This window comes from Myotis brandtii, unplaced genomic scaffold (genome assembly GCF_000412655.1).
Source record: "Myotis brandtii unplaced genomic scaffold, ASM41265v1 scaffold260, whole genome shotgun sequence".
Lineage (NCBI taxonomy): Eukaryota > Metazoa > Chordata > Mammalia > Chiroptera > Vespertilionidae > Myotis > Myotis brandtii.
In genome coordinates this window covers 1,500,021-1,508,515 of record NW_005359881.1, presented here as the reverse complement: position 1 = coordinate 1,508,515, position 8,495 = coordinate 1,500,021, and the positions used below count along the sequence as shown (strand labels likewise).

General features: G+C 48.4%; 1 long non-coding RNA gene across 1 annotated transcript; it reads right to left on the bottom strand.

Moving 5' to 3' along the window:
* Positions 1–2,572: 2,572 nt before the first annotated feature.
* LOC106726398 lies at positions 2,573–3,809 on the bottom strand. Its single transcript, XR_001362469.1, has 2 exons — positions 3,597–3,809; positions 2,573–2,844 (listed from the first exon to the last, which is right to left on the bottom strand). It is a non-coding gene; the product is annotated as an uncharacterized LOC106726398 (long non-coding RNA).
* Between the last annotated feature and the right edge of the window lie 4,686 nt (positions 3,810–8,495).

The window sequence follows — 8,495 nt, the reverse complement described above, 5'->3', positions numbered from 1 at the left end:
CTGGAGGTGGATAAAGTGTGTGTGTGGGGGGGATGGGGGACATCTATAATGTCAACAATAAATAAAATAAATGTTTATTTCCAGAAGCTGAGTCACCAGTAAAGAGCATCCCTGTCCCAGGTCAACTCATGGAGAACACAGTCAAGTTCTACGTGTACAGACCTAGCAACTCATCCCTTGTTAGAAAAGCCCCAGGACCTCCATAGCTCACCCCGGAGCCCACCTGACTGGCCGATTTCCACTGAATCCCTCCCCGCAGCCTTCCCGCCGGGGCACTGGGCAACAACCCCCTAAAATACCAAGTGCTTTCAGGACGCTATGCCTTTGCTCCCGCCTGAAAACGCCTCCTCCGTCCTCCAAAGCTAAATGGCATTTGGGGGAGCCTGCCCTCCGCCCCAGCTGTACCTTCCACCGCCCTGGTAGCAGTCACCCCAGCAGCTTCCTCTGCTGGAAGCAACGCCTGAGGCTGAGCTCCTGGTGAATTCATCTTACTATCTCCATCTCCTGGCACGGTGCCTGGCACCTCACTGGCTTAGAATGTTAAGTGACTGTCACCATGTAAGAGAAATTATAGCATGTGCTCAATTCATTAAGAACCTGAACACCTAAAGACAATATCTAAGCTTTCTAAACTGCCCAGAGCATGCCCATTACAGAAAGAACAGTGTATTATAAAACCATAGAGTGTACGGAAATAAATATCTCTAGTCTACTAGTATAGTGTCTAGACGAAACAAAGCCCAGTTTCTGTGCAGTAAACTACCAAGTGGAGACATTCTCTAGGGCCCGGGCTGGGAAAGAGGAAGCAGTCACACACACCACACGCGCAGCTCCCTCCTCCTCTCCAGCACCGAGATGTGTGTGGGTTTTAAAGTCAGCAAATATCTAAATGACGACTAGTTGCACAGCGCATTTTCCCAGGAACCGAGAAGACCATTAAAGAAACACCAGCCAATACCTGCGCCCTGAGAGATCCAATCTCCGAGATAAGGTTTGGGCACATAAATAACGAGAGAACACAATAGGCACTCGGGGAAATGGCGCAGCCCGTGAACTGTGCGGAATCGGAGCAGGCAGGTCAGTAATGACCTTGTCAGGGCAGGTTTACAAAGTGGGACTGGGGGGTAGCTCTCATGATATGATTACAACGTAGGTGGGATTTATGGCGAGTAGGCAGAAAAGAAGACAGCTATAAAAAAGCTGTCCAACATGACAAAAGAACTCCCATCACTAATAGTGATGGGACAGAACATAAATGGCAATGACAATAATGAGAGAATATTTATTGAGTCCCACTCACTATATGCAGGGGTGGGCAAAAGTAGGTTTACAGTTGTGCATACGCTAAAGTTTATTCTAATGGTATTGTGTATTATTGTATTATTTATTTGTTTACGACTGTGAGCCTACCTTTGCCCACTCTACACACAATGTGTCCAGCTCTCAGACAGCCATGAGCACCAGGAGGGGGTTCGGCAGAGCTCCTCACCCGGAGGGGCCTGGAGCGCCCCGGCCGGGAGTGCCTGAGTCCAGTAGCCAAAGGATCCACTGATGTGCAGAAGCAAAGTCCTTAGAAGGAACTGAAAAATCAGGACGAGGGTTTAGATGGGAGCATAGGAAGCGTGTGTCACCACACCTAAGAGAATATAGCTAGGCATGTAAACAAAGACAGACATAAAGTAAGTTTTCACATTTTTTAAATATTTATGTGAGCAGCAGCCAGCAAAGCAGTGCTCTTCCTAAAAGAGTTGTCAGGTTTGGAACACGTGAGGTCATCTTCCCATTCACGTATTGATGACGGTCCTCAGACTGCAGATCTGACACCTACAACCTGACAGATGTGCCGAGCCCTGGACTTCAACCCCAGCCTCACCAGCGAGCTCACTAACGATGCCGGCCGCTCCCTGGCCGACATCAGTTCCTCCCCTGGGAGACCGCAGGAGGTAATCTTTATGAAATCTCCATGGAGATCAAAGATGAGAAAAGAATGAGAAAGAAGGTCTTAAAAAATGTTAGACATGGTGGAAAACAGGAGCACTCTGCCAGTTACGTAAGTACTTCATGATCAGTATTAAATGTAGGGACACATCCGAGGTTTCCCGATTCCGCACTGGAAGGTGGACTTACGAAAAGCAGCGTGAGTGCCAGGAAGTCAACAGGAGAAAACAGCGCAGGGCAGTGACATGAAGGCAAACCTGAGTTGCTATAAGAATATGAATAAAGCCTCACTCTTCTCAATTATAACAATCTTCTCAAATTAGAAACATTGTCATGATGGCAAGTTTTCAAAAGTAATTAGTCAAGTGACTTATACCTGTGTTTCAGATACAGTGGGTGCGACTGATGATGAAGCCACCTGCGTCCTTGCTCAGTACAGTGAGTCACCCTGGAGCTCCCGCGCTGGATCCGGGTGACTACGCTACTAAGTTAACATTTGCTGCTATAAATTAAAATGACAAAATGCCATCTGAACACGGATTATGTGTAGTGACAGTGCTGAAAAACACACCTGACCATCGGTTACTTTGGCAAGAAAATTGAACAAGAGAACACATGACAGACAAACATGAAGACATGTGAACTATTAATTTATATGCATTCAAAAAAAAACACAGTGAAAATGCTGATAAAATAAAGTATATTAAAGCAAAAAAAAAACAACAACACAAAAAACAGTTCCAATAGCTGTAGATCTATGTGCTCTGAAAATTATTTCTTCCACTTTTTACATTTATTCCTATTCAATGATTCTCGAGTTACGAAAGGTCATCCATGCAGAACTGATCTTTCCTATGAAACGAGACTGCCTTTTCTGGAATTAAACATCCACATAATGGTCTTGACCTAGAAATAGATGGAATTTTCACTAACTTTGATGACTGGTAATCATTAGAATGGTAACGAAAGAAATCCAGAAACACATAGGCTGTGGTCCCTATGATAATGCATCTCATTTACATAAACTTCTTTTTTTTAATCCTCACCCAAGAATATTTTTCTATTGGTTTTTAGAGAGTGGAAGAGAGAGGTTAACACAGAGAGAAATATCAAGGGAGCCTGCAACCGAAGTATGTGCCCTTGACCGCCTTGACCGGAATCAAACCCACGATCCTTCAGCCCGCAGGCTGATGCTCTATCCACTGAGCCAAACTGGCTAGGGCACATTTACATAACCTTTAAGAGAAATTAATACAGCCAAACAGCTCAGTGTGTAGAACTTACAAAAAATAGCTACTGTTTAAATTTTAGCAACATCCAAATATGCATATGTGTACAATAAAATTGTATCTGCTTTTACTATTGATGCCATAGTACGACCACAAATCAATCACAAATTGGTAACATATCATCAGATTTACACTAAACTCATCGCATATGCTATTTATTTGAGTACTCATGAATGCCAGGTTCAGAATCCTTCTAATTGTATCTCTTAATATGTTTAAGGGAGTATGAACATTATTTAGAGTTAACCAGAAGTCTATTTTAGAAAGAAAAAAACAATGGCTTTAAACATTGAAAAAAACTCTTTAAATCCTGAATTCCCACCCTTTCACTGGGAAATATACAGGTCCGACATCTCCTTATTAATACACTCAGCACCGCGCTCAGCCACGCCTCCGCCTTCGAAGGCGAGCCCCCCAGGACAGCGGGGGCTCCTGAGCCTCAGTCCCTCGGCTCGTCTGGGCCCCATGCCGCCCGATATACTCTCCCCACGTCTTACTCCGCTTCTCTATGTGGAGTCCTCTTTCCCTGAAGAAGGGAGAAACAAGAAAAGTAACGCCATCGAGCACTAAGTGTTGGGCTACCTCTCTTCCCTCACTATACTCGCCTGCAAAGGGTGAAACACAGCCTCGTGGTTAGAGCATGAAGCCTGGAGGCACATCCCCTGGGTTCAAATCACTGCCCTCCCACGTTCTAGGGGTGATCTCGGGCGCCTTACTTAACACCTGTGGGCCTCAATCCCCCACCTGGTAGATCAGCCACAGCGTCATGGAGAGGGCTGAGGGAGCAGTGAAGTGAGTTCTCTGACCCGCAGAACGATGCTGGCACACAGCAGCCCGTGTCAGGAAAGGTGCTGTGATAGCTCCATGCGCTGAATCCCACCCACCGCCAATGACCCTATGGCTGTCTCCACTCCGACCTCTTCTCTGACGTCCCATCGCCTGCGTGACATTTCCCCTCGGATCGCACAAACGCCTCCAGGGTAACACGCCCAAGAGAAGACAGAATGCTGGATCTTTTCTTTCCCTCCCGGCCCTAACCCGACCCCCGTGGCTTCCAGCGCGCTAGGAATAAAAACCCAGGTTCCTGAAGATCTGGTTTGTGCCCATCTCATGTTGGTGCCCACCACCCTCTCCTCTCCCACATGCTAAGCTGCCCACAGTGGCGCATGCTGCCCGCTGCACCCCATGCTCTCTTCCTCTGCCCGCCTTGCACCTTCTCTTCCACTGGTGATAGGACAGAGGCGAGGAGGACACACAGAAGGCGATGAAACAGCAGTTTCAACACCGGCTATCTTTCCCACACTCAGGTTACTTTTTTAAAATACGTATTTTTATTGATTTCAGAGAGGAAGGATGAGGGAGAGAAAGAGAAACATCAATGATGACAGAGAATCAGTGATCGGCTGCCTCCTGCACGCCCCACCCTGGGGATCGAGCCCGTAACCCGGGCCTGTGCCCTGACAGGGAATCGATGCTCAACCACTGAGCCACGCTGGCCGGGTAGGTTACATTTTTTATGATGTTTGTTTAGTAAATGGCATCTTATTTTGGTCTTTCACCGCAGACAAGCTTTGTTTCACATTTAACATGCACACTCTTCACTTCCGCAAAGGAAAGCACCCTCCCCTATTTCCTGGAGCACAGAGCCCTCTCGGTTGGCCTCTTGTCTTCCCGCTGTGATAAGGGGCGTGGGGACAAGAACTTTGTCACTCTTCTTCGAACCCTAATTCAGATAAGCCATATCAGATGATAAATGGCAACTCAGAGCCCGTGTCAGGAAAACAACTGAGACTGGGAGAAACTTCCAGAACCTGGACTGCGTCCCCATTGAGAAGCGGGAGGAGGTTCACTTAGTTCCAGTGGATTCCTGCTAGGAAGTCAGCTCAGGGAGGCCAGGCAGCCTGCTTCTAAGAGAAATGGGACAGCAGACTTTAAAGCCACCGATGCTCCCCCCTCCACCCCGGCCCCAGGTTCTGACTACACGGGCCAAGGCCCCTGGACTTTAAAGTTCCAGGGGACAGCTAGGGCTGAGGACCCTAGTCCCGTCCAGAGCTCCACCTTCACGTGGACAAACTGAGACTCAGAGAAGCTGGACGCTGCGCCCAGGCACCTACCTAGTCTGAAACAGGTAGAGGCAGCACGCAGCTCTTCGAAGGCAGTGTCTGCAAACTACGGGTCAGCACAGCAAGACAGGAAACAGCCTAATGGCCTATAAACAGCATTTCCAAAAGGGCAGGTAGGAAATCAGAGAGCACTCCACACGTGGGCACATGTTCTTACATGACACTGAATACATGCACGTGTGCTTTGTCTCATGTGCCTCTCCAAAGGCAAGTTCTCCTCTCCTCTGCCTCATTCCCAGGCCCCGGAGGCTGACCACACACCCTTCACTGGGCCCCTTGTCAGGGTTTCCAGGGGGTCAGCAGTGAGAGGCACCAGCAGAGCGTCCGGAGCCACTCTTCTCCGGGGTCCTGCTCCCGGCACAGGCCTCCTGGGGTGCAGCTGCTGGCAGCGCCCCTTCCCTTCAGGCCCAGAGGGGGCAGCACCTTCCCACTGTGCACAGTGCCCGGGGCTTCAGGACCCTCTGTGGACTCCTCACGCCTGCTCAGACTTCTGAAAACAGTCCTGTATTAGAAGTTCCTGTCAGGACAGACAGAAGTAGACAGAGAAGCATACAGAATTGGGTTGTACTTTCAGGATGTGAGCAGATTTTAATGTAAACCCTATTGCTCACTGTGGGTTGTGGTCAGAGAAGTCTGAGGAACATTGCCATGGTTTTCCTGACTGCAGCATGGCCTCCCTGGCTGATACAGGAAGCTACTGGGTTGAGACGCCTAAAGAACATTTCAAGAACCTTCTTTTCAGCTGTTAGTGTTAAATAAATCCTAAGCCATGGCCCCAAATGCGGAAGATGTGTTTATTACAACGAATTTTTAAACAATGTTTAACACTGCCCTACTGTGGAAAGGGTCCCCTTGTAGCTAGCACTCAGCACTTACGAAGGAGATGAGAGAAACTGACTTAGGGACCCCCAAGTCAGTTTCTAACTCTTAAAAATTCGTAGTTTTATCAAGGAAATTCAAGTTTTAAAATTTCTTCCTAAACATAAATGAAGCCATTTTTGTCATATCAAAGTCCCATACTAAAGACTGTGCAGGGTCAGCCCAACTCTCACTCATTCTGCAGGGGGACAGAAGAGAGGAAATGAGGCGGTTTTCAAAATGTCTATACGCTGCTTGTCTGTGCACGATCGAGAGTAAAGGGCCAGAGAAAGAAACGAACATCCAGGTCCTATCATTCTCCAGAACCATCTCTCAAGGTGTTCTGTGGCCTTTGCAGATGGTTAGCAAGGACAGAAGTCTCTAGACCAGGGGTGGGCAAACTTTTTGACTCGAGGGCCACAATGGGTTCTTAAACTGGACCGGAGGGCCGTAACAAAAGCATGGATGGAGTGGTTGTGTGAACGACTTTAAATTCAAAGTAAACATCATTACATAAAAGGGTACGGTCTTTTTTTTTTTTAGTTTTATTCCTTTCAAACGGGCCGGATCCAGCCCACGGGCCGTAGTTTGCCCACGGCTGCTCTAGACCTTAGTCTAGTCACCTAAGTCCATACATCTGGAGGTCAGTGGCCAACGGAAACCCAGGAACATGAGACAGTTCCTTCACTGGGCCTCCTTCCAATCGCCAAAGGGGTGAGTCAGATAAAATGGCCCACTGCTATATTAACACAACACTGTATTTAGCTATGGGCATCACTAAATCCAAACACAGCTACCCAACATAACAAGATTCCAAGAAAATGCAATGACAAGAAAACAGGCACCAGAGAAAATGGCAATGGGTATTCTTTCTGACTTGTTACTGCACCTCCTTGAAGAAGCACCGCCATCCTCCACTTCAGTATAAAGTTGTGAATGTGTACACTGGCCATTCACGAAAAATGCAACTTCATTCTGCCACCAGAAGGCAGGCAGCACCCACCTGCCTTCATAACAGTGATTAAAACTTGTGAAATGCTTTAGACCCAAAGTGCCTTTCCATCGATAGGGTGTCCCCCAAAATGCACACACACACACTTGGAATCATTTTAAAGGCAGCGTTTATTAAAATATATTTCATTTTCAAAATTGAGCTAGCAGCTGCGAAAGTGTGTATACTGTATGTTTTGGGGGACACCCTTCAGTTCTGCTCCTCAGGACATTCCCGTGAAGTAGGGAGGGGATGAAGAGAAGAGAGAAGGAAAGGTTCACAAAGGAGATGACTTGAAACTCAAACCAAACTTCACCACTGGGCACGGAACCTGGAGGCGGTCTCATCCGCTGTACCATGCTGCCTCCCCCAGGTGAACTCACCCCGGCTGCACACCCCAGCTTTCTCCAGCCCGCCTACTGAAAAGACGGGGACTGAACGGTACTGAGAGTCTGGGTTTTCTAGGCTTGACTCCACAATAGGAAACAAAGTACCCCAATAACAGTAACAATCTTTCTGAGCCCATCACTAACACACACACACACACACACACACACACACACACACACAGTGATGAGTCTGGGTTTTTATGATCTGAGTGGCTTCTAGTGGCGGCTGTGCTCTCGGGGGGGAGTTGATTTGCTGGGTTCCATTTCCTGGCCTATATGGAGCTCCAAATCCTTTTGCTTCCCTAAGGGAACTGGAAAGGTTAATAAGAGATACATCACCAGTAGTTAAACAATTCAGTAGCCAGCGCCCCGTTAGTGGCATTCCTAGGAGCAGCGGCGATAGAGAAGGTTACTGGCTGACTTAGAAAAATGAGGCCTGTTACCTAAACTGCCCTAACTTGCCTTCTCGGAATGCACATCACAAAACAAAGGCCAGCTGATGTCGGTCCACACCAGCGAAGGCTTCCACTTTGTGGTGTTCGGCACCTTGCACATCATCCTGTTTGGTGCCTGGCCCCGGGAGGGGAGGGGAGGGGAGGGGAGGCGAGGCCTCCACACCAACCTTCCCAGGTCCCAGGTCGCAGGAAGGAAATGAGGCTCGGGCACCCAAAACGCCCTGGAAAGTGACTTGCGGAGGGGAATCACCAATAAAGTGCCCCCGGCGGAGTGGGCGGCCAAGAAGAAAAAGGCAGGCTCACATGTAGTAAGTTTAGCAACTTTCTAGGACAGGGAACGTGCTCTAGCTTTGGGCTCGATGGCTCGCTTCTGACCCAAAGCCAAGCACCCGCCGGGCAGTGGCCCAGATCAGGACGAGGCTGCGGCGCGCGCCAATCAGCGGCGCCCGCAC